Here is a 27843-nt window from a genome sequence, read left to right as displayed (position 1 = left end):
AAGAAAGAAAGAAAAGAAACACTCAAAGGATGGTCTAGGAAATCAAAATATTTAACCCCTCACCCCGTTTCTGTATTGTTACAGCAGAAGCAATCCGTCTTTTTTTCAATGATTCTCTTTGGGAAAAAGTGTATACTCTCCATTTAATTTAAGTGAAATCAAAAGCATAATCACAAATGTAGGCTGTGCGATGCCACAGACACTCTAGTTATGAATTCAAGTGTTAGTTAACGAGGGTTTTTTAGGCCAGCTCTGCCTCATGTGACACTGCGCATTATACTTGCCGAGCGCGTGCTCGCAAATTATGAGAAGACACAAAAAGTGGAGGTTGCAGGTGCCTGGCTCTGTGAGGAGTCCCAGCTGGTTTCAGCCTTTGTAGAACATCTAGATGACATAATACCACCATTTATTTAGGCTGAGGGTTGCAGCTACAGGATTTTTGATATTGTAAACCGAGCGTACCCACCTGCTAAATGTGGATACAGTCTCATGGCTGTTTTACTTGAAATGCTTCACAATGAGGAAAAGGAAAAGATTTGTTACGCTGTGCCTTTAGGGAACAGAACCTCCAATAATCCCCGAGGGACTAACTTTACTGTCCCAGATATGCCACCTGAAATACCCTGGGAAACTCCATTTCCAAAGTGTGTGGCAAGACTTACAGACCATGTCAGACGCTGTCTGTAAGGATACTGGGGGGAAATCACAAACAGATTTACCTAAATCCAAAAACTACGTAAGCTTCAGACATACATATACATATATATGTGTGTGTATATATGTATATGCATTATTATATGGACTGTATAACTATTATACATATAGATGGCATAGCATTACTACCAAATTGAGTTCCTAAAGAAAAATGCATGGAATGATTTTAATCTACCGTTCGCTAACATGATGAATTTGGCGTTTAGAAAAGTAAAATCCACTTGGTGTACAGATAGTATGTTGTTCCCCCCTCCCCACCCCCCCCCCCCGCCGCCTGTTTTTGTATCCGGAACTCAACCCTTCAGCGTTCTTCAAGTGTCTCAGCTGGCATCACCCTGCCTGATAATACAAAAGACCGACTGAAGAACATTTTTCTTTCCTTCGTAAACTCATTAGTATCTGTCACAGTATCTCTGGGGATAAGTGGGAGGAAGACCGAGCCTGGTGTGGCTCCTATGCATTTCCTCATCATTTCCGCCTCTGATTTCTTGTTTCCTGAATCTTGTCCTTTCTGTTATAATACACATGTGTAATAGTGCTGAATAAGACTTCAGATACCTTCGTAGCTCAGAGAGCAACTTAAACGATTAGGTGCATGAAACTCCTCGTTACTCTTGGGGTTCAGGGCAAAGTGCCCCCAGATATGCCAGCTTGGCATATAGATTATTTTAGATTTGAGTTACTTAAGAAACCGTGGGTGCAAGAAGAACTCTTTGTCCCCCTAAAAGCAGGAAAGAAATCTCCCATGTGAAAGGTACCCTCTCTGTACCAGGAGGTAGATATCCTCCCGATATCCCCACTGGAGATGGGGAATTCAGAGCTAGAAGGCTCTAAAAGCAGACCCTTGCTGCTTCACTAATTTACCTACACCAAGCCCAAACTTTTGTCCCCTCAGTTCTTCACAAGTTGATTATTTCTTTGTCTAAAATGTGTAAAAGCTGTTGCTTTCGTCGCTTCTTTTTATTTTTATTTTATTTCACTCGGAAAAAATACATAAGTGAAAATGTAATCTATATATTCACATATAAATGTATATGTATATTTATGAGGTATGTGTATGTTATTTATAAATATACGATGTTTATATTATATATAAACATATATTGTTTATATGTTATATTTTATATATTTATATGGTCATATTGGTTTCTATGTTAATATGTTTATCTTGGGTGTATATATATATATGTAATATATATATTACATATATATGCATACATATATGTATACATGTAATATATATGTTATATACACACGAACACACACACAGATGTGTAATTTTTTAATGAAGAAGAGAGTGAGCAGTGGTACCTCTGGAGAATGTCATGGCATTTAAATGAATTTCATTTTAGTAGTAGGAGCCATTTTTATTCTATTTTAAGCTCAACTATATTAATCATAAAATGTGGTCTGCTAAATAAACTATCATCTTATTATTTTGTCTTTCTAAAAGTGAAAGAACTATGCATATTTCAAGCAGAACAAGAAAGTAGACCTTTAAATACAAAGACACAAATCACATTTTTAAACAATTTGGAATTCAAAGTACAATTATCCAAATGTGAGACACCAAGCATTTGCTTTGGAGTTCTCCCTGAGTTCCTTGCCCTGATGCCATGAGGCTTACTCTCAGCGCTGGTGCATTTAAAGCAAAAGAATAAAAGTGTAGGTGCCATCCTGTGAAACCAGGGAGAGAGAGGGTAGGACTCATCCAGCTTCTAGCATCTATCAATTCTGCTCGATGGCCCTTAATGCATGACTATCCAAAAAAACAAAAGGGAGGGGCGTCTGGGTGGCTCAGTCCATTAAGCGTCTGACTTCGGCTCAGGTGCTGATCTCATGGTTCGTGGGTTCGAGCCCCACGTTGGGCTCTGTGATGACAGCTCAGAACCTGGAGCCTGCTTCAGATTTTGCGTCTCCCTCTGCACCTCCCCCACTCATTCACTGACTCTCTCTCAAAAATATATAAAATTTTTTTTAAAAAAATGGAGTGGAATCCTTAGGTAAGTCTCTACACAGGTGGTTACTGACTATGTGATTAGATCTTCAGGCTGAAAGCTTTCACTCTTCCTTGATTTTTTTTTCCCTCTGTCTTTATTCTCAACAATTTTCTTTTCCTTTTATTGTCTATTTCTCTGTATCTATTACCTTCTATTTCCTACAGGAAATGGCCTTTGCTTGTGCCACCATTTCTATTTTCTGGAATATTCCAATCTGTCCTTCACTATTGCTCCTGTACAATCTTTTCTGCACATAACTTTCATGTCAAGTAGCTCATCTTCAGTTACAGCCCCACCATGGAAGCCACAGTCTGGTGTAGATGTTTCCAACGCTAGTTCTGGTGTGGCTCTGCTTCGTCAATAGGATATGACTGGTGTTACATGATGTGACTCATGTCCAGTCCAGTCAAGCCTTCAGACGACTGCAGTTCCAGATACCATGTGATGGCACTTTCATGGGACACATGGGGTCGGAAGTGCCCACCTGAGCCCCTCCAGTCCCGGAGCTGGGAGAGATAACTACACATCGTTTAAGCCACTGGCATCTAGGGTGGCTTGTTACATAGCAATGGGATCATTCGAAAATTTTCAATTGCTATCAAAGTAAGATAGTTATTCTCCTCTTTAAAATAATTTTATAATCTTTGTTTTTCCTCCAGCCTCATTAACAAGCCCTCCTAGCTTTACTGTGTACATTTAATGAGCTCCCAACTGCTTTACTCTGATTTTTTCTTCTGCGTTATGGATGTTACCATCCACATAATCCTGTAGTGCTCTGCTCCCATCTGGCTAGAACTCTGGTCAGCCATCACCTTCTCAACATTGATCTGCATTCACCCCAGATTCAGAACTCACAGAGAACCCCAGTTATACATCTGTCTTTGCATTTACATTATATTGTAATGAAATGCTCTTTCCACTCTTCCCTAAGGATAGTGTGTATGTGTGTGTGTGTGTATATATATATATATATATATATATATATATATGTATATAATCTATATAATATATAATACATAATGCTGCCTGTCATTTAGCAATGATTACAAAACTAAAAATGAACCCCAATTTAAAACAATCTAGTTTAAATCAATATTAACATAATTTTAATGCACTACAGAAGTTTTGTCTGATATACATCCCATCCCCTCCTTGGTATTATTGTTAACACAAATTACACTTGTATATGTTAGAAGTCTGTTAATACAGCTTTGTGATTAATAATAAATAGAAAATAGAACGTAAAGTTACAAATAAGAATACATTTATATTGTTTTTCATAATACGTCTGCAGCTGCTACACTGGTACTCTTTAAGTGACCCTCCGGCCCCTTGAATTCAGGTGGAAGGATTCCCTCCAGGGTGTCCTGGGAGACGAGCTGGCCGTGCAGGTGATGGATGTGACTAAGGTGCACGTAGCAGCATTTGACTTCACTTGAGAATCATGCCTGACTCTCCATTTTTGAGTCTGCTGCTGTTCTCCCTTTTGAATAAAAATCCCATGTGCCTTTTGTGTGATTAGATCACTCCGGGCTTGAAACACAAAATGAAAAAAAACACCGTTCTCTACACCTGCTTCTAGGAATTATAAAATGCTGACCGGAGGTTGAATAGTGGAGAGTGTACTGTAGTCCTAATTCTTTAAATCAATTATGCAGCGACGCATTTGTTCACTCGTGGCTCTCACTCAGTTCTTGTCCTTCACTTAAGCCATTCACCACATTTGACTGTCGCTGAGTTTTCCTTGGAACCCTTCTCGATGCATGGCTATTATAATATTATAAATATTATAAATATTATATTTATATAATTTTTATATAAATTATATATTTATTATATATATAATTATATTATTTATTTTATATTTATATTATATAAATTATATAAATATAATATTTATATTATATAAATATAAATTATAATTTATAATATTATAATATTATAAATATTATAAATATTATAAAAAATATTTTTTGACACTACAAAAATTATTAAAAGAACCAGACAGATACTCTGGAGCTATAAACTATAATGAATGAAATAAAATCCCATTTGAGAGACTTGATAAAAATTGGAGCATGGGGAAGAAAAAAAAATCAGTGAAATTAAAGGTAGCACAATCATAATTGTCCAGTGAGTAGCAGAGAGGAGGAATAACAAGTTAAAATATTATTGAAATAAATTAAGTAAGGTATAAAGCGAGACGATATTTTCCTGGTTTTCTTCTAAAATATTAATTCTTTTACTTTTCCCATGTGGATTTACAATATTCCCACAGCTGGTTTGTAGAAATCAAGATTTATTTATTTATCCCTATGTATGACTAATTGAATTAGTACCATTTGTAAAAACTGGCTGCACATTCGCCACTGCACTGTCGTCCTTATAAAAGCCGGTTCTACACTCACTATTCTGTTTCACTGGGCTATTTTCCTAAACTGTGTCATTCTCACATTATGTTAAAATGTATAGCTTTATAATAAATTATTATGTGATGGAGGCAGTGCTATGTCATTTTCTTTTTCAAAGTTGTCCGGTTTTACAATCGTTAGTTTTTCATATGTCGGCATATGTTTTACAATCAGTTCTTCTTCTAGTTCTTTTTTTACGTAGGTATATATTTTCATAATAATTGATATTTGTGAGTATGGGTAAACATACATAGTAAGTGTAATTATTAATGTAATTTTATCTAGTAGTTACAAAACGATGTTACCCGGTAAAATGCCAATTCTATGTGCCTTTAAAACTCTTTACTGATTTATATTTTTTTCTTACTGTACTAGTGAGGGTATCTTCTATGATATGGCTAGAAGTAGCAATCTTCAGAATCTCTTCTTCTTCCCTATTGACATAAAGTTGCCACATGGCTATGATTTTTAACATCTGTAGGATCTGTATTGATGTTTCTGTTTTTATTTCTGAAATTTCTCTTCTGGGTATTATTTCTTTTCAAATTTGATATAGATTATTCATATGGAAATTACTTATCTTGTTAAAATATTTTATGTGTTTAGTGATTTCTTGTGGGTTTTTAAAATTTGTTTAGTTAGTTAGTTAGTTGCATCTTTCATTTATGGAGAATGTGTGTCCATTGTAGAAAGGCAGGATATCATAAGGTCATGAAACGGATAATCCGATTTTGAAACACAGCCCTAGTTTATATTAGATGTTCCATCTCGAGTAAGTTTCTCATGTTTCCTATGCCTCAATGTCTTCATTTGTGAAAGGAGAGAAATAATAAAACAGCTAATAGAGTTGTAGTACAGAAGTCATTATATGTAACGTTTTTATATCAGTACCTAGTACATAAAAAGTACTCTGTGGGCATAAGCTACTGGTATTGCTATTGTAAAAATGATCTCTCCAGGGCATGTGAAATTCTCGGAGAAAATTAATACCTCTTCCCACTTAGAGACATTAATCTACTCATAGGCAGTGTGGACTGGATGTGATGTGCCCAAATGAAGTTTCAGGGGTTTTCCCTGATTAATCCAAATTACTTTCTGGAGTCCAGATTCTTAGCCAATGTAAACAGTTTGGGCTAGGGCAGGTGAGACATCGGTTTATGCAACTTCTGAGAGCAAAACAAGGGTTTTTCCCACTGGACATGCGCCTGGGTTTATCTTACAAAGTATGTCTGTTGCAGCCACGTGGCCACAAAATACAGATTAAGAATGAGATGAAGAATAAAATCAGCACATATGTGAGGAAGTGAAGAGACAAGACGTGGAGATTACTTTTCTTCATTCTACATTTTGAGGCCCAGAGCACCTGTGCCTAAAAGCCTCCCTACCCTTGAGATTTTCCTTTCATGAAAATTAATAAATAATTCTTGTGCTTACTGGGTGCAGGTGGGTCTCTGTCTCTTTTATTCAAAAGAGTCAGAACTGTAACATCTACCGCTGTGATCAACAGTCCTACCAGAACGAAGCAGTATCAGAGAGGAATTGTCCCGAGCGAACGAGAAAGTTACAGGAGGAGAGGAGGCCTCAGGCACACACACTGTAGCTCCCAAGGCTGTTCCTCCTGCAATCTTCCAACCACAGGATTTGCCCAGCCAGTGATCAAAAGCAGCCAATAAGAAAGAACATTCGAGTGCATGGTTTGTGTCCCTCCACAGGACCTGGATTTGTCCCCCCTGTTTCAGACAGTGACTATAGACACGTTTTTAAATAGCGGGAGTATTTTGTTCCTTGTGTGTGAATGTGGGGTGGGGCTAGCAACGCGAGGGTGTCGTCAGGAACCCATGAGGCATTACATGCTTGTCAACAATAAATTAAAAATAAGTGTTCATTCGTACTACTAACAGTGGCATTATTGATAGCGTTTTTTTTTCATTATTTGCAGTATTGAAAGAACTTCCCAGTTTTTATAAACATAACTTAAATTTTGCACTCCATGATTTACTGTTTCCGGACGATAGGAAGTTATGCTTGAAAAGCCAGGGCAGTCGAATAAAAAGCTTCATGGTGGATGGTTGATTCCTAGCTCTACTACTGGTTCTAAGTAGCTTCACAAGGAAATCTCTTCATTTCCAGATTTCAGTTTTCTCGTCGCGGAAAAGAGACTTTTCCTTTAGCTTGCTTGCGAGTGTTGTCAAGAGTCCATGTGACTTTCTGGTTGGGTTGATTTTGTGAGAACTGGATTTTTGTTATCCTTCAATCATCGAAAAATACTAAGGTTGGGGGGGGGGGCGGCAGAGGGGACATGAGAAGATTAGAAAAGGTTCAGAACCCATTGGTTGAATCAAGTTGGTGTTGTTTCTGGATTCGGCTTAGGGATAAATACAACTTCAGAGTGAGGTCTTCTCCCGAGGGTCCAAGGATGATTGAGGTTGATGTGGAAAGAGGCCTCGTTGTTTGGAAGTATTTTCTCACTGTGCTCAGATTCCAGGATGTTGGTGCACGGTGGCCTGGGTGAGTTATTATTGGGCTGTTGTCCCGTGCTTGAAGATGAGTTTGGGGCCTTCCGTAAATTTGAATTATTCCCATTTTGACTGCCTAATCGGAGTTTTGTTGCAGCTGCTGCTTCTATTTGTTATTACACCGAGCAGTTAATTATAAATGATGTTAAAACATTCAGGCATTCTGATTGCTAATTTGGCTAAATATTACCTGTCTTATAAATCTAAGTAATAGGTGTCATGTGGGCTCAAATGGGTTCTAAAACAGATGGTTACACTAAAACACACACAGGCGTAGGGTGGGAGAAGGGTTGGAAAGAAAATGAGCCTCCTCCCGAAATGCTTACCTTTCTTTTTAGGGGTGGCAAATGAATGCAATAGTTTGTTGTTTTGTTTTTTTGTTTTTTTTGGTTTTTGTTGTTTGTTTTTTTTTAAGATTTGCTCTTTTATTAGGCCATCCGTTGCACCGATCTAAATATCATTCAGTTCTTAGAAAATCTGCACAAATTCAAATAAAAAATAGGTTACTCTTCTTTCGAAACCAGGAAGAGATAATACACTATTAAAAGAAATCCACATTTGGTTCAAAGAGAATATAGATCCCAACCACATATCAAGAAGATCACTTGCCAAACACATTGCAGTGAAATTTGGGTTGGTTTGAGGGAGGATTCTGGCTGTGGGAACACCTCTCTCTGGGTATCCGGCACCATGCACGGTCAGAAGAGGGAGACCAAGTGCTTCTGAGGAACCCAACTGATGATGCATCACCACAGGAGACAGCAGGGTATATAGGGGGCCCAAGGAAAGCAGCGAACACATCTGAAGTCCATTTACACAACACATAACATCAATAAGAAACGGCTAAAGGAGGGATGACACGGGTCATCGGGATTACTTGTTGTTCTAGATTTCTCACTGAATTAAAAATAAAGAAACAACCATCAGGTTGTTTCAACACACAGTATGTCTAGCGGGCACTATGCTCCTAAATATTACCTGTCATTACTATCATTGCATTTTTTAAGTCTTACTCAACATGCTTATATAATATTATAAAATCAATAGAATTATTTTAATTAATTATATGCTTATCAAAAATAAACATGTTTTAGACACTTTTTCGGTTTTTAAAATTTATTTTTATTTATTTTGAGAGAGAGAGAGAGAGAGAGAGCAACAGGGGCTGGGGCAGAGACAGAGGAAAACAGAATCCCAAGCAGGCTCCATGTGGGACCTGAACTCCCGAACGAGATCATGACCTGAGCTGAAGTCAAGAGCCATAGGCTTAACCGACTGAGACATCCAGGTGCCCCTACATTTTTTTTCATTTTTATTATCAATTTATGTATTCATTTGTATGCATATATTAATAATATATATAATAAGTTATCTATTTAATGTATGTGATATTATTTTGAAAAATGTGCTATATACATATATATGAGGAGATATATAAATGATGGACATCTTTACATGAACGTGCTTGGTATAATTTCTTCTTGTTTAGCGAATCCACAGCCTTCTTTACTTTAAGAAAATTCTTAGCCTTTATCAGTCAAATATTGTTTCCCTCTATCTGCTTTCTTTTGTTCTTCTTGGCTTCTGATTAGACATGTCTTAAAACCTCTCCTTGTCTCTAAGGGCTTTATTTGTTTGCTTGTTTTTGTTTATATTGTTTGTCTTTATTAGTTACTTTAAGTAAATCGTTTGGCTCTATTTTCTGGTTCATTAATTTCACATTCAGCTTTTTCTGACCTGCTTTTCAATCTCTCCATTCAGTATTAAATTTGAAATTCTAGTTATTTTTTTCCCCAAATCTGGCTGTTCACATTTTTTTCTTCTGTGTTAGATCTTCCCTGATTTTTAGCAGCTTTATGCTCCCAGCAAAAGTGAGAGGAAGGTGCAGAGATTTTGTACATGGCTCCTGGCTTCACACTGTCATTGTCAACATCAGATCCCCCTCCTGAGTGTGCAGTTGTTACAGCTGATGGACTTACACGGACGCACCGTCATCCCCAGACTGTTGTTGACGTTACAGTTCACTCTCGGTGAGCATTCCATGGGTCCGGGCAAACGTACGATGACACATATTGACCATATGGTCACATCCAGGCTGGTTTCACTGTCCCGAAAGTCTGTGCCCTGCCTCATCCTCCACCACAGCCCTCTCCCCACCACGACCCCCCATCGCCGATCTTTTTGGTGTCTTCACGCTTTTGCCTTTTCCAGAGTGTCCTATAGCTGAAAACATACTCTATTGCTTTTCCAGATTAGCTCCTTTCAACTAGTAATAGGGATTTAAGGTTCCTCCGTGTCTTTTCATGGCTTGATAGTTTCTTTCTTTTCAGTTCTGAATGATACTCCACTTGTCCGATGACGCCCCAGTTTATTTATCCATTCACCTCCCGAAGGATATTTTGGCTGCTTGCACGTTTTGGCAATTATAAACAAAGCTGCCGTAGAGAACCACGAACAGGCTCTTCTCTGTTTTCTGTTTTTGATTCCTTTGGGTAAATACCAAGGAACATCATTGCTGGACTGCATGGTCAGAGTGTGTTTACTTTTGTTAAGAAACTGCCAAATTGTCTTCCAAAGCGGCTCGTCCCTTTACCATCCCCACCGGCGATGAATGAGAGTCCTCGCTGCACGCTCTTGCCAGCGTTTGGTGTTGACAGTGGTCCAAATTTGGGGCACTCTAAAAGGTGTGTCCTGGCTTCTGGTCGTTTTCATTTGCGTTTCCCTGATGACATATGATGTGGAACATCTCTTCGCGTGCTTGTTTTGCCATCTGCGTGTCTTCTTCGGTGAGGTACTTGTTACGGCCTCTGGCCCATGTTTTAATTGGGTTGTTTGCTATATTATAGTCGAATTTTAAGGCTTCTTGTATATTGCAGGTAACAGTTTTTTTTTTTTTTTACTGAATACGTCTTTGGCACATATTTTCTCCCAAACTGTTTCTTCTCTTGACAGTGTCTTGCAGAGCAGATATATGTATTTTTTAATTTTAATGAAGTTCACGACAGTTTCTATGGAATTTAGGCCCAGGAATTAACACCTGGAAACATGTAGCCACCATTTATCTGAGGACAAGGACACACAAAAAGCCAGGCAGAGCTAAAGTGAGGGACTAAGGGATCACAAAGAAGCAGAAAGAGAATTGTGCAGTGATATACCTGGTCTCTTATTTTGTCCTAGACATGTCTTCATAGCAGATAATAGATTTTCCTTAGGCAATATTCCAGTTTCAGAAAGGTGTTCTTTCAGATGAGATAGCCTTCTATCTGATACAAATTTGATTATGGGTGTTTTTTTCCCACCAAGGAAAAAATGTTATATTCCTTTCGTGGGAAAACACAATAAAATATTCTTTTGGCCTGCCTCCTCTAAGAGTGAAACTTAACCAAATGTTTTAAGTACAGTAAAACCTTGGTTTGTGAGCACAATTCGTTCCGGAAACATGCTTGTCATCCAAAGCACTTGTATATCAAAATGAATTTCCCCATACGAAATAATGGAAACCAGACGATTTGTTCCGCGATGCAAAAATATTCATATAAAAATTATTATAATGCTGTAATATTGTACAAAATACTAAAGAAAATACAAAATATAAAAAATAAGAAAACTAACGTGCACTTACTTTTGAAAACCTTTGTGGCTGGCGTGAGGGAGACAAGAGAGGAGGGTTATTGTGTAGGACAATGTTCACTATCACAAACAGATGTTGACTACAGTACAGTATTAATAAACTCTTGTCATGTACTGTGTTTAATGGAACTGACAATAACACAACAGAGGAAAGGGTCTCTATCTGCAGGCAGCCTGATGTAGAATGAAGCAAAGCATTCCTAAGCTCACTCTTGTCTGGAAAAGCAAAGGACCGTCCATCGGTGCTTTCAAGTGACTACACCAGCACCAGTTGTGGGCACCTTCCAACGTTCTGAAAAATCACTGATTTCTGCCAAACACCGCAGCCTGAGACCAGGCATCTGAGCATGGGAGATGATCACCCACAATCTTGCAGAGAGAGAGAGAGAGAAAGAGAGAGAAACCGTTGGGTCAGTTGTGATCAGATGACATTTTGTATCACGTATGACTCTTATTGCAAGACAGCTCGTTTATCAAGTTAAAATTTATTAGAAATGTTTGCTCGTCTTGAGGAACACTCACAGGACAGTTTCCTCACCATCCAAGGTTTTCCTGTATTCTTGATTTCTCTGAGATATTTCTGTCTCTATGTCAATGTAACTTCACAATTAAAGTAAATTAAGAGAAAAGGTAAGGTGTTTTCCTTCATTACCAAAACGTACTCAGAAAATTCCTGTTTACTGCAAAGCATCCCCAAATGTTTTCTTTTTGTTGTGGTGCTGGTGGTGTTGGCCTTTCGTTTCTACCATGGCCGCCACAAAGAGAATTTTCTGGCTTTGTCTTCTTCCTGGGAACAGTGTTTAGGTTCTGAGGATCATTTGCTGGTCAAAGGAAAGTCATTTTAGTTACAGTCTTCAGAAGTTGTAACTATCATTGAAAGCTTTTCTGGTGGAGTTTAAATGGCCTCAGAGCAGGCTATTTGCCAGTGATTCTGCAGCACAAAAGAGAAAAGGCACTTCAAATGTTAGGTGCATTGTGGCGTATTTGGTGAGAAACATTTCAGACATTAAACTAGTTTCATTCTTTTTGTAACACAAGATTTCTGTTTTTTAAAGCAATAAGGTACTTGGACATTTGTAAAAATATTGTATTTTGGGGGGTGTCAAAAGACATTTATTCTTTATGCCAAATACATATATAGTGTCATCACCCAGAAATCCCGTTCTGTCATGTCTTGCTGTTTAGACATAATGAAAAGCCAATAATGTAGAAAAAACAAGTACAGTGAGAAAAAAGAGTTTTACAGAGCACTGTCTTCATTAAGAAATGGAAAGCAACTTCAACTATGGTGTGTAGAATATGACTTTGTCATGAATTCAGGGAAATTTGCAATGCTTCGTTAACTTGACTGAAGACCTTCTTGAAGAATACCAAAAGCTTCTCTGAAAAAGCTTCTCTTATTCAATTTAAAAAGACATATACTCAAATACTTTATTTTTCCTTAAATTTTCACTGATGGAATTAATTTCTCTCTTTATTCTAGAAGTAAAGAGATTCAACCGGGGACCAATTTACCATATAAATATACTAAAGCGGTGAGAGCCTGCCTCAGCGATATGTGATCCAAAACCTGAGGAAGGGTAGGAAGTTAGCTGGGAATATTTGGGAGAACACTTGATGAGATAGGAACAGCCTAAATAACAGCTCTTGTGTAATCCTCTGGCAGGAGTTACCTGAGTGTAGGTGTGACAGAAAGGGGGCCAGTGTTGCTGAACTAGAGGGACAGGAAGGAGAATTATCTGTCTTGTTTTCATGATTTGAATTCTAGCGATGTCCTCTAGCAACTCTTGACATCTTAATGAGAAGAAAAAATCTGAATTTGTAATTTTACTAGATATTCTAAGTTATCCTTTCAGTGGGATTATTTTACACTGCATCGCTAACTCAGGTAACCCCTGGCTTCGGTCAGGCCCTCCCAAAACAAAACTTCTGGATAGTAATTTCATGGAGCTTTAACCTATGCTATTTAAACTAATTTATTCATTTAAATGAGTGTACATTTTTTCGTACGTTGAAGTCAAATTTGTGTGTGGATTTTTTTGTTGTTCACTTGTGGGTTTTGGGTTTTTTGTTTTATTTTGTTTTGTTTTCCAGCTGTAAGGAATTAGTCTCTCTTTCCCTTTTGTTTTAGGTCCCTTTGGGGTATTTCTTTCAAAGAACTTCTTACGAAGAAAAACTATAATTTGATACTCTTTGTAAATATTTGCCCAGGTTTTAAACTAGTGATTCTATGACAGTCAGAAAAGCCTTCACGCATAAAAAAAAAAAAGGCTGTATTTTCTTCTTGTTCTTTCACTTTCTCATTTTCCATTGAAATGTCTGATTCATTTCTAATTGTGCTCGTTGTGTGGTATGAAGCATGGATCCATATTTATCTTTGCCAAGATGCTTCGCCAGTTGTGTTACCATCATATATTGAAGGCATATCTTTTCTCCATTGGTTTGACATGACACGTTAATCATAGATTGGATTGAGGGCTTGCTTCTATTTACGAACTTTTTATTCCGTTCCACAGGTCTGTGAGACTGCTAAAATCAATGTTTTAATTACTAAACCTTGAGAACCCTTTGTGAAAGCCAATAAAATGCCTAAAACTTTAACCTGTCACAATTTCTTGTTTTAAGTCTTTTTAAGTTTATTTATTTATTCTGGGGGAGACGGAGTGTGAGCGAGGGAGGGGCAGAGAGAGAGGAGACGGAGAATTCCAGCAGGCTCCGTCCAGTCAGGGCACAGAGCCTGACATGGGGCGAGAACACGTAAAACCAGGAGATCATGACCTGAGCCAAAATCAAGAGTTGGATGCTCGACTGATTGACATCCGGGCATCCCAATTTTTGTTTTTTCTTTTAAATTTATTTTCTAGTCAAATGAAAATTATTCTTAAATACTTTGTGTCTTGCAGCCTATGTTATGTTCGATATTCATCTTCCGCCTCCACATTTTACCTGCTACAGTTTCTCACCCTGTGTCTTCACCGCACTTTAAAATAGTCATGGGAAAGGTTATCAATGATTGCTGAATCCAGACACGTTTCAAATTCTCCATGTATTCATAGGCATTAACACTGACTATGGCTTCTGCCTTCTGTGTCTTCAGAAGTTTCTGTGAAATTTTGTTTACTACTGTTACTCGATTACATGGACCACATTTTATCTGTGAAATTTGCTGGGCCTTTTCTTCTTAATCTTAAATACTTTACATTCTTCTCGCTTCTATTCTTATTCTTTTTCCTTGACTACTCAATGCTCTCTCTCTCTACTTGATATTATTTTAAAGCATGACATGAGTCATTCAAATATATAGATTTGGAACCACTCTTATATTGAAAACATTCATATATAGCTATACACCTGTGTCCTACAATATTTCTAGTTGATCACTGGACATCTCCACTCGTATGTTTTTCAGGAAACTCCATCCCGGTGGGTTTAAGAGAGTTTTGTCTTGTGTTCCCCACATTAATACTCCTGGTCTTCAACTTTTCTCAATAGTCCATTTATTCAAATTTGATGAGAAGAGCTTGGATCTGATAATATTTGCAGATTTTGTAATTATCTCTTTCTCTTCTAACGTTTTCTTAAACCACGAGATTCATGTGCCCTTTCGAACATATCCCTCATAAGTCTGCTCGCTTGACTTTTTGTGGCTGCTCGTATACCGGTAAAATATGCTGACCTAATCGTTGGAGACCTTCTAAGACACATGAATTATGTGCTTACTTTTTCTATGAAATATAGACTTTTGTATTATGGATTATATATTATGTATATCCTTATATTGAATGCTTTCCATCTCATTTTCATGATGGGACAATTTAAATCAAACTTCTAAATGAGATACTTATTTCAAACTTTCCAATGCTGCTTTGGTATCAGTCTGTACATTTTCTCTAGGAATTAGCTGATATACTTCTTAATTTTTTCAGTCAGTTATAACTCACTCTTTTTCTTTACACTAACCAGTCTCTCCTGAAAGAGATATTTTATTCTCAGACTTTTACAGTGAAAAACTACTGCTTGGAAAATATTTTGCTTTCTTGCTGCTATGCAACTGATGCCTAATCTTATGCTGGAAGCAATTACTTCTAGTAAGTATAAGATCTCCTAAGTCCCATGACATGATTTATATATATATATATATATATATATATTCCTATTATCACTTATTATCATTTAATTATGAAGCCTGGTTGAGATTCTCAGTGCTAAGCTTCTAAATTTAGACTTTAAAATTACCTAAAACTTATGCATACTTCAGAAGACATCAGCCTTTGAGTTTGACTTATCCTAGGCTCTTCGGATCCTCTCTTCTTAGTAGTTCATTGGCAGCATCAGCCGGGGAAATCATTTTAGCTCATTTCATTTTCCCAGCGAAAGTAAATGACAAAAATGGTGGGTGTATTATGCTCCTTAGCTTACTTAGATTTTCTTGAAGTCACTGTGAGGACACAGATAATGTATAATGCAATGGCTACGCACGCAAATTCCACCTCGGAGTCCCAGCTTTGACTCTGTCTAGTGCTGTGAGCGGAGGTAAGATACTAAACTTCTTGCCCCAGGGTTTTCACTGGAAAATTGCGGTTCAAGAAAACTTAACTCAAGGCATTATGTTGCAGAGCAAATGAAAGGGTTGTGGAAGATACATACTGTTGCTTCTCAAACATTAAACCTTTCTTGATCTCTGGATTAGATCTTCCAGTGCTTATTAGACAAGATTTTTTGGTGTATATGAAGAATATTTGTTTCCAAAACCACAGTGGGTTTCTGGCAAAAAGCTAATCCAGTGGCAAGAAATATTTAGAATGGAGTCCAAGAAGAATTCCATGGAAAACAGGTGATTATAACTTCAGAGGCCTATACTCTTCTCCTTTATTTTTAATTGTGGTAAGAACACTTAACATGAGATCTAACCTTCTGAACAAATTTTGAGCACATAATCCAATGTTAGTAATCATAGGCACCTTGTGGTCCAGTACATCTCTAGAACTTACTCGGCATAATGGAAGCATTATACCTGTCACACAGAGCTTCCCATTCATACTCCTTCCACCCACTAGAGACCACTACTCTACTCCCTGTCTTTGCTGGTGTTTCAAAGATATGTTGGTGGAATCCTTCACCCAGGATATTAAGAGCACCTACCTTGACTACGGAAAAGACAGACAAATTACAAAATAATAACTTCTCTAGAACCCATTAGAACACTGAGATTGCAATGGAACCTACCAGTTTGAATACATTAAAGAAAGACAGGCCCAAACGAACAGACGAAGCAGTCAGGAATTCTGGGATAATAATAAACAATATATGTAATTGGACAAAAACAAAAAAAGAAAGAAAAAGAGTATAGAAGAAATACACGAAAAGTAATTTTTTTCAAGAACGATGAATAATATCAAATTACAGAATATCAAGAAATATCAAGAAACTCAGATAACTGCATGCAAAATAAATATTAATTAAAAACACACCAGGACATATCATAATTAAATGACAGAAACCAAGGAAAAGGAGAAAATCTTATAGACAGCTAATTGGTGGCTTCAGCCTTTCTCCTTCAGGAAATAATAGAACAAGTGGATAGAAAATCGCTAACACTATCAACCAACTTGATCTATGGGTATTTCAAAATGACCGAGCACAAGACAAAATTTCGCTCCTTCTATCGTCTTCCCAATTTCTATAACGCTGCGACCTACTTAATCAGGGCCAAAACCCTGGGGATTATACTTCATTACTTCTTCTCACATGTATTCTACAACCAACCAGTCAGTAAACACTGCCTGCTCTACTTTTAAAACACACCCCAAATCCAGCAGCACACCCACTCTTCTGTTACCACTAACTTGGCCTCTTGCCTTGATTGAGGCAATAAGCCCTTGGCTGGCAACCTTGATTCCTTACCGTAGACTATTCACAAAACAGCAGGCAAAGTGATCTGAAAGATACACAATTTTACGTTTCTGCTCTAACTCTCCAAATGCCTCCTGAGGTCCACGTGGTCTGGATTCGGATTGCCTCTGCAATCTTCATACCCTACCACTCTACCGCTTGCTTTCCCTGTTCAAACTCTCCAAACCTTGCCATGCTCTTAAACAAACCACTTAAAAAATTTATCAGGGCGACCACAGCTAAGATTTCCTGGGATTTGAATATTTGATCCACCAACTTTTGCAGGTTTCTGCCTCTGTTACACTCACCGCAGCCACACTTTATCATATACCCTGAGAGGCATCCTTCATGGCATTATCATCATCTAAACTTGTAGTATTTTCGCACTGATTATGTGTTGATTTCAGCTCTCATTGTCAGGTAAGACACACAGCCCCTCCTAAACAATGTCAGTTATCTTCGGCAATATCGCCAGACGCACAGCAAACATAGAAAGGGTTTCATAAACGTGCCTGAAAAATTGATTGCAAGATATATGGAAATGAGTATTTTCCAATGATTCCCTATTGTTGCTGTACAGATTCAGGAATAAAATGGGATATGACTAATCATGAAAATGCTAAAACCGGCTTTACTATTAAAAGTTCTTAAATTTAATAGCATTTTTTCTTTAAAAAAAAAAACTGTGAGCTTTACACCTGATAAAATACATGCTATGCCTCCTTTTATTAAAAAATGGACGCTATGCAACTCATTATTTCCATTTTATTGCCTTGACTGTCATGGAGTTCAAGTTACATATTCTCATTTGCAATAATTATCTTTAGCTTGGGTTTTGAAAATGATTGTAGAGTTCTTATCTTCTTTCAGTGTTTTAATAACACTATGGAATTGAAATTTTTAATTAAAAAGCTTCCCGTAGTGTCTTTTTAAGCATGGCATATCTTTAACAATATTCCTGTCATAGCTATGCTATTATATACTTAATACCTAATAGGTCAGAAGACTTAGGTTTTGATTTACAAAAGGTTTCCAAGGAAATATTCCAATAAATCTAAAGATCACACAATGGCAGAATGGTACCGCAGTCTAGGACCAAGTCACCATTGTCACAATGCATAAGTGCCTACAAATATTGTGGTTGCATTGTTGTCATCGATAGTTTGCAAGATCAATTAAAAAAATAATAACAGAATGAAATGCAAAGCGCTCTCTCAAATACTCTTCAAACTCCAGAATTTAATTTGATTGCCACTGCCTGAAGCAGAAGGGAAATTCAGACGTCTAAAATTTCAGTATGACTGTTTGGAAAGTTCAGTCAGCTCTTATTTTCATTCTTGGAAAAATAAATAAATAAATAAATTATTTTTGGCAAATAAACACCATACATATCCTTCGACCTAATCTGATCCCAAAGAAACATACATATAACCATAGAGGAATACAAAACTAGTTCAAATATATAGTTGTCATGAATTTGCACAAATGCCTCTAGCTACACTATGCTCTAATTTTTAATCCAACAGAGGAGAGAAAAATCTTTTTTCTTCTCTAGGTGTCTCTCAAGGAGTTCTACAAAGACTTTGACATTTCTGACCAGTAACTTTAAAATCAAGATTTTATTGTTGGAGAGTTTTTCTTCTTTTTTTTTTTTCCTGTGCTTAAGGACTTTAAAAATATTTACGTTACAAAATAGTTATCAGCATTGGTGTACTAGATTTATTTTGCTATGTAACACTCACAAACACTGTAACTTGAAACAACACACACTTATTATGTCAGAGATTCGGTAGGTCAGAAGTCTGGGCATGATCTAGCTGTGCCTTGTGGTCAGGATCTCACAGGGCTTTAAGCAAGCTGTAGGCCCATCAGAATACTTTTCTATAGCTTCAGGTTCTCTCCAAACTCTCCGGGATATTAGCAGCAATCAGTTCCTTGCATCATTGAGGTTGTCTTTTTCTTGCTGGCAGTGAGCTGGGTGTTTTCTATGGCTCCTACAGGCCACCCTCAGGCCCTTGCCAAGTGGGTCTCTCAAGGTTGATAATTGTGGTAGTGGTATACCATTACCTAAGTCATATAATGTAATCTAATAGAGCAAGTATTATCCCATCTCTTGTGTGATAAACCACTCAAGGGATTGACTATCTTCTCATCTTTGCCATAACCCAGTGGTTAAAACCACAGAGGTGAGGGTCATTTAATGGGGGTCAGCATAGTGTGTGCACATTATAGATGGGTTGATATTTGTGTGCTGAAATTGTAAGGCATCATCCACAGTTTTACTTATTTGCTGTTTTACTGAAACCAGGAATAAAGATAAATAATAAAAGGGGTCATAGTATCACATTTTTTTTCTTTGGGTGATTCATGCTCCAAACCATTTCCCCTGATGTCTTCTGTCTTCTTTTTACGTTTATTCATTATTTATGAAATTTAACTTTACAAGTAAGATGTCATTTTTGCATGTTTGGATTTATTTGTTCAGAAAATTTTATTGGTGTGTGCCTATTATGTACAAGAAAATATTCTAGAAGCTTGAGAGAGAATGGTGATCAGGATATTTGGAGTCATTTAAACAGGTTATATTCCAGTGGGGGATATGGATACTAAATATATGTTCGAATATTAGGTTGTAGGAAGTCTGTTGATAAATATGGATACTGAGTGAGGATATACAGTATTTTAGATAAGATAGGCAAGAAAAGGCTCCTTGAACAGGTGTCATGGGAGTGTAGACCAGAATGATACACCTGAACTATAATATAAGTTATTGGAAAAGTGTCCTCAGATCAGAAAACTTCAATTGCAAAGATCCTGAGGCAGAAAATATTTTGCCATATGTCAAGAAGCTTCAAGATGGCTTCCATGGATGGAGTTGACTAAGGGAGGTAGCAATGTTGCATGGTGACAGGTGCAAGCCTGATGCTGTCAAACTTGACCGACTATGGTCAGGAAATTAAATATATTTATTGTGATAGAAACTTTTATAAATTCTCGAGAAAAGGAGAAAAATGGCACAGTTTGTGTGGTTAAAATATTATTGTTGTTTGTATATGACAATTTTAGTCTTCAAGAACAAGAGTGGTAACATAGGGACTAAATAGGAAGCTGTATGAGAAAACAAGGGAATCTATGATTGTAGTTTGAAACAGAGAAGTTTCCATTCAAAGGAAGTTAAAACTGAAATTTAGAGTATGCTTTGACGCTAGACCCGGAAGAAATTACTGAAATATTGAGTGCTGAGCATGAAATGAGACAAATGTCTCACCATACCAATGGTAACAGCATCTGGTGACATGGAGAAGACTTAAGGGTCAGGCAGGTTTCGGAACTTTTTTTTCCAATCTGTTCGCATATGTTAAGCTGAAGATGCTCTTCAACATTTTAGCTGAGATGTGAAATATGCAAAGGATCATGGGAACCAGAAGTGCAGAGGAGAGAAAGAAGCTGGAGATGCACGTATGGAAAACATCAGCATATAAACAGATATAAATAAAGAGAATAGTGCTACACCTGAGACGTGGGGCATTTCAACATGGAAAGGTGTGGAAACAGAACCAGGAAAGAGGAGGAAAACTTCAGCCGGAGAGGTAGGAAGAAAATTGCGAAAGTTTGGTGCCTACGAGGCCAAGAAATGAGACTGTTTTAAGGAGGAGGGAATCATCTACTAGAGGCATTTTTCATATGGCATAAACTGAACCCTAGGGGAATTCTGGAAATTTGTGGGAGGAGCTTATATTTGTATAATATTTGGGAATTGCTATTGGTGTTAATGGCAAAGATGCCCGATCTGTCCCACACCACAAAAAAATGTACTGTGCCTTACATAGCATTCATTGTGCCTCTCGGCATTCAGTTTCGCTGAAAACATATAATTACATGGACCTAAAACTTAACTCCATTTTATGGATAAGTATAGATTTTTCGCTGTTGTTACATAAACAACTTTCCAGAAATCCATCAAGCTTAAAGATGAAGAACTATACAAAAATGCATTGTTTTTATCTGTGGGTCTTGGTAAAGATTCCACAGCTATAGAAAATATTCCTCTCAACACCATTTTACAAAATAAAGACATGAATCTAGATTTTTACTTAGAGACCTTCAATGACTTAGGATGTGGGAAATGTATTTTCACTTAGTATAAATGAGAGAGAACTGTCTTCTTCGTTGAAGTTTTATTGTTCAAAGCTTATTTCAGACATACTTGAAGAAGCAAAAGGGTCTCACCTGATTTTATGGCAAGGAAGCAAAGTACAACATTTTCTACTTACCTTTGTTAGTCATTAGAAGTTAGATCATTAGTTACAGGGATAATCAGTTCAGATATTTATGTCATTTGATTTAACATCCAGTAAACTTTACTCTTCCACTGATGACCATGAATTAGGACCACTATTTTTACTTGATGACTTTATTTCTATAAACTTATTTTATGCAAATGCCTATTCACCAGTTGAGAACATGATCAGAATAATTGTACTATTCTCATGATGTCACAGTCAAAATAATGCGTTATAATTACCAGTTCTGAAACCGATTTAATGTAAATCAAATTTAAACTGCGTGGCAGTATAAATTTTAGACATAACTGAGTTCAACATTGATACTCAAGAATTTAAGAACTGGGGCCTCTAACCTTCTTTGTAAATTAAGTCACTGAGCTTACAGGAGGCTAGCATTGGTGAAGAGGCCATCAGAAACAAAGGAGAACAGCACTGTGCGTAAACATGAATAAAATGCAAATTAGCAGGATCAGCCGCCCTGTCGCCTTCACATCTGCTCGCATCAGAAGGCCATAGCTCCCACTGTTACCACGGCACCATATTGCGGGTCAGAGTTTAAGCCAGCTTCAGGATGAACAGCTTTCAGGGTTTACTTCAGATAACAACTACTGATGGAAGATGAGGGGCAAGGAGAGAAAGGTGTTGACTAACAGAAAGTTAAGCGGAACAGGAACCCCAGAAAAGTACGGAAAGGTGCGTAATGACAGCCTCTGGGGCAGCCCCCTCGGATGCGAGAAAGCCAGGAGAGTTGAAGAACGAATGGAGCTGACCCAGGACTTGGGCAAGCCTCTCACATGGTCCTCGTAAACACACATCACTTAAATGCATAATATATATTTTTTAAAACCACTGGCAACTGATTGGCTTCACTCTGCAATGAAAATTTTGTTCATGGAGTGGACTAGATTTGAATAGTCCCCTAGACCCAGGAGCAAAAGACACGACAGAAAGCAACTCTTAGATTAAGGTATAAAGAAAGTAAAAGTAGGCCACCCGGAATACCGTCCATCAGCAGTTGTCTCTGTCCCATGGACTACATTACAGACGGTCCTCTGTAGATGACGCACAATCGGCTCAAGTGGAAAGGCAGAGCTGAAGAGCTGTGCATGCGTGTGCATGTGTGCATGTGCGTGTGAGTGAGGGTGAGTGGGTGCATTGTGAATGTGTGATCGTATACATGAGTGTGAGTGTGTGTGATTGAATGTGTACGTGTGTGTGAGTGTATGTATGAGTCTGAGTGATGTGCGAGAGTGTGTGTATGGGTGTGAGTATATGTGTGAGAGTGTATGTGTGTGAGTCTGTGAGTGTGTGTGTGAGCGAGTGTGTAATTAGGTATGAGTGGGTGGGTGTGAATGTTGGGGCACGTTTTAAACCTAGGGAATATTGTGAATCACACAAGTTCCTGGAGGGGCCTCTGTCTAGACAGGGAGACATGACAAAGGAGGGAAGCGGAAAGAGGAGAAAATCGGAGACATGGGGGAAGACAAGGGCGAAAGATGTGATTGGAGGGGTGCATAGAGGGGAGGACAGGGAGGACCTGAGAGGAAGGCCAGAGAGGAAACAGGAGGTTAGAGGAGTGGGAGGAGGTGGGCGCCAATGGCAGGGGCAGCTGGGGGCAAGAGCAGGCAAGAGTGGGGGCACCTGGGTGGTTCAGTCAGTTAAGCATCTGACTTCAGCTCAAGTCATGATGTCATAGTTCCTGGGTTCAAGCTGCCTGTTGGATCTGTGCTGACAGCTCAGAGCCTGGAGCCTGCTTCTGTCTGTCTCTCTCTCTCTCTCTCTCTGCCCCTCCCTCACTCGTGTGCTCTCTCTCTCTCTCTCTCTCAAGGATAAATAAATAAACTTAAAAAAAAAAAAAAAAAAAAAAAGAGCAGGCAAGAGTGGAACGGGTCCTCAGTAGATACACTCCTCCCTGTCCCTGCATCCCGCCCGGAAGAAGAGGCCTGGAACAGGAAGAGTTCTCCCTGTGGCTTCAAAAGGCAACTTTAACATGCCCACAACAGCACCCAGAGAGCTCGTGGGGCCCCAGGAGAAATGGTAGGGCACTGGGACACAGCGCCGCCACCACGTGGCAGGGCACTGGGACACAGCGCCACCTGGAGGTGCAATAAAGTGCCAGGTGATGAAAATGGAGCATTGCTTCTTCGAAGTTTGACTATTTTGCTACTGAAAGGGTGGACCGAGTACCAACAGGATGGGAATCACCTAGGGGTTTCATGTCACGCTCCAGACCCAGTGCATCAGCATCTGCATTGTAACAAGCTCTCGGGTGGATTTGTACGCACACTGAAGTGTGACAGATATTGCGCTATTCTCTACGGGTCCCCGGGGCCGCATTAACATTGCTTTACATTCAGACAAATGAAGAGCCAGTCACAGGGGTGCTATAAAGCAACCTGATATCTGAGTCAAGTGACGTTCCAAGGAAGGTGGTAATTTTGGGACTCCCTGAAGAAATGGCAGCCTCCCATACTATGCACACTAATTGGCCTCCACTGCCCAGGAAAGGATATGCTTGTTTTTGGAAGTGCTTGTGAGAATCTGCCATCAATAACACTGATCTCATTTTTTTTTTCGTATTGATATCCTACAATTTTCATATGGTTTTAACAAGCTACTTCTTCAACAAATATTCTTTTGTTCACCAAAAGGATATTTTGGAGAGAGCCGACTGTAAGAGTATCAATCGGCTATTAAAAAATATTGGCCTACTGACTTATAAGTGGAAAGGCGTATTACCTTATTTTCACTCGTGCGATCTTATGTGAGGCAAGCTGCCAGAGACCATGTTCTTATTGTAGTCAGATTTACACAGTAGGAGCTAAGCCCTATCATCAAATCACACAATGGCCATTGTTAGATCTATAATGTTAAATAAAATTAATAAGCCCACGTCTTCATGTTACTAAGCGATTCATATAATAAATTCATGAATTCTGGAATTCGTGGAGGTTATCTAACAAATATCAGAATAACTGAATTATATGGCAATTTTCCTTCATTCTCCATATTGAAGGAGAGCAGAATATTTCACCCCAAAATATGCCCCTTTAGCATAAGGATTATTTTGAGCTGATTATTTTAAAGAAACAACAGACAACGCTAGAGATGCTCTGAAAAGTGAGAAGTTGCCCCTCTGTAACAGACATTTGTATTCAGAAGGAATGCCCCATTCCTCACGTGTCTCCCATCTCTGTACCTGGAAAAGGAGGGTGACCTGATCTAGAAACTCTATCCGTGGAGAAGGCACACTTAAAATCGCATAACAATTGGGAGCGCTTGGGTGGCTCAGTCCGTTGAGCGTCTGACTTCTGCTTGGGTCATGATCTCATGATTCGTGAGTTCCAGCCCCGCGTCGGGCTCTGTGCTGACAGCTCAGGGCCTGGAGCCTGCTTTGGATTCTGTGTCTCCCTCTCTCTGTCTGCCCCTCCCCTGCTCACACTTTGTCATCAAAAATAAATAAGGATTAATTTTTTTTAAATAAAAAAAATAAAATTGTGTAACAATTTACTTTTGTTTACTGTGTTTTTCTTGGTAACTTCCCGTCACTGGCCTCTCCCTACCCCCCATCCCACCCCAATATCTTTTCTTGTCTTTAGCTGGAGATGGTATTTAAGGTGATGGCTTGGGCAATTTGGGGGAGTTATTCAGTTTTCTTGGGTAAATCCCATGTGTACAGGAGGTATGCATGTTATTAAACTTCTGCTTGTTTTTTTCTCCTGAGAATCTGTCCTTTATTACAAGGAACTCTCATCCAAGAACCTAGAAGGGCAGAGGGAAAATTATTCTTCATTTCCTGCAAAATACTGACAGTCATTTAAATTCCACTTAATACCAGTTTCTACTCCATTTATCTATTTTGCTAACCAGACAAGTAAGTGGGTTGTATGTGAAGAATCATAGGAAGTATTTCTGTTTTATGTAAAGCACCTCAAAAGAATTAGTAATAAATACCTGTGGGTTTTCTTTTTCATAATAAAGATCTATATACCCATGATTTGAGAAAAGGTATTGAAGGTCATATCTTTAGGCATCCACCTGGATTTAAAATACTAATTCTCACTTACCAATAAGGTTGGGAAAGGAAAATTTTACTCGCAGATAATAATTCTCAACTGCTGTCTGGAGACTGGACATTTCAGGTCATGTGCTATGAACTGAAATTAGAAATGGCAGATTAATAGCTTACAGAGTTTTTTATGCTATTTTTAATCTATTTCCTTAATTTTTCCTGTTTCTTTTGTAAGAGAATAGTCGTTCTTAATAAACAGGATTCCTCCATGTACAACATCTAGTTCTTGCCTAAAACGAAAACATTCCTATAACTGTATCTGTTTTACTTCTAGATGTCAGTGCAACTCTATATAAGTTTCATGTGTTTGCTCATCATGGTTAAAGATAAATAACATTGTTTATAAAACACACAAGCTGGGGCACCTGGGTAGCTGAGTCGGTTAAGCATCCAACTTCGGCTCGGGTCATGATCTCACAGTTTTTGAGTTCGAGCCTCGCATCGGGCTCTCTGCTGTCACCTCAGGGCCCACTTTGGATCCTCCTGCCTCTCCCTGTCTGCTCCTCCCCCGCTCCCACTCGTGCTCTCTCTTTTGTCACTCTCAAAAATAAACATTTAAAAAGACACGCAAACTATCTCCAAATTATACATTTTGTGAGGAAAGATTTTTTTAAATGTTTATTAACATGCAATATACAAAAAATAGCCAGACATTTAGACTTTAGAAAGAAAATATATTCAGTAGAAATACATTTCCTATATCCAAATATATGTGTGTAAACATATAAGAACATATATTAGGATATATGAATAAAAGGAATATTAAGTGACTTCACAATATGGGTCATATATGTACAGTATGCATATACTACTTGTTTTCAGAGAAAAGTCCCCTGAAATCAAATATCTAGAATGCATTGATAACAGTTTTATTAGGTCAGACTGATGTATTGGAATCTGGTTGAATTGTTAATTTAGACCTTGGTCACTAAAACCATGTTTCAACAATCGACTTAGAAAAACAAATCAAGTCATATTCTAAGTTATCAAAGATAATGTTGGAGCTGAATGTAAGAATGTGCATTCGAAGTGCCCTCTTTCTTGCACTGTGACAATTGCTTATCATTTGGCCACTGAACTAAATCTCTGTTTCTCGTTTCTCTCATTCTGCTTTTAACTGGACATTGTTTCTTGAGTCTTTTCTCTTGACTCCTGTGTAGTGCAGTTTCCTCGTTGTGCTTGAAATGTGTTTCAAAAAACTAACATTGGAGCTGAACTCGTAGCAACGTTGTTCTCATCCTAGCTGCAAGGGCATGATGAACTTGATCTTGGTTTATTCTCACTGAAATATGCCCCCCCTCAAATTGCATATTGTACAATTTGCATATTGCAAATTGCACATGCATACATATTGCATGTGTATTCTTCAATTAAAATAATTCTGATATTTTATCAGTGTGCCCATATGCGTCATGCACAGCATTTTAAAATACAGAAAAACAAACTGCCATCGTTCTCATTCAATTTAGTAGGTAACAGTGAGTTTTCAGTTTTCTGGAAATAAAGAGAGATCACCCAAATGAGAACAGAGGCCATTTAGTCACAACTTGCCATGGCCACCTGTTATGGATTGAATATTTGTTGCTGTCCCCTCTCCCCGAACTCATATGTTGAAACCTAATCCCAATTTGAAGGTATTTGGAGGTAGGTCCTTTGGGAAGGACGTGTTTAGGTTATAAAGCTAGTTCTCATGAATGGAATCAGTGCCCTTATAAAAGAGGTCCAGAGAGCTAGCTCCCCCTTCTTCCACCATGTGAGGGTACAGCCAGCAATCGGCAGTATGCATCTAGGAAGAGGGTCCTCACCCCAATCTGACCATACTGGCACCCAGATCTCGGACTTATACATTCCAGAACTGAGAAATAAATACCTGTCGCTTATAAGCCACCCAGTATATGGTACTTTGCGACAGCAACGCAAAATGATGAGGACATCGGCCTCAGTTGCATTTATGAAGACCTGAAGATGGGCAGGAAACTGGAAAAACTGAAAGTGAAAATAAAGGGAAGGTTTAAACTATGCTCCGAGTGAAAGTCCTTGCCACGAGGAAGATAAATGAGAAGTTGGGCTTCTTATGTGATTGGTTTAGGGAGAAGATTTGCCTTTCTCTGATTGGTCCTGAGTTGAAAGGGGGTGCAAAACCTAGGGAAGCTGGTGTTCCTTGATCAAGTTTGGACGCTTTTAGGTTTTTTGATGCAGAGGGTGTGGTTTGCTTTCCCAGGCTGCTGGCTGCAGGGATCATGAGTCAGGATTCTATTGTCATACAGGGTCTGACCATTGCCCATTTGTGTTTTGTCTCTCAATCCTGTGGGGCCCTTCCTC

The sequence above is a fragment of the Panthera leo genome, chromosome D3 (genome assembly GCF_018350215.1).
Source record: "Panthera leo isolate Ple1 chromosome D3, P.leo_Ple1_pat1.1, whole genome shotgun sequence".
NCBI classification, from domain to species: Eukaryota; Metazoa; Chordata; class Mammalia; order Carnivora; family Felidae; genus Panthera; species Panthera leo.
The sequence above is the reverse complement of the archived record's forward strand: the minus strand, read 5'-3'. Positions refer to the sequence as shown.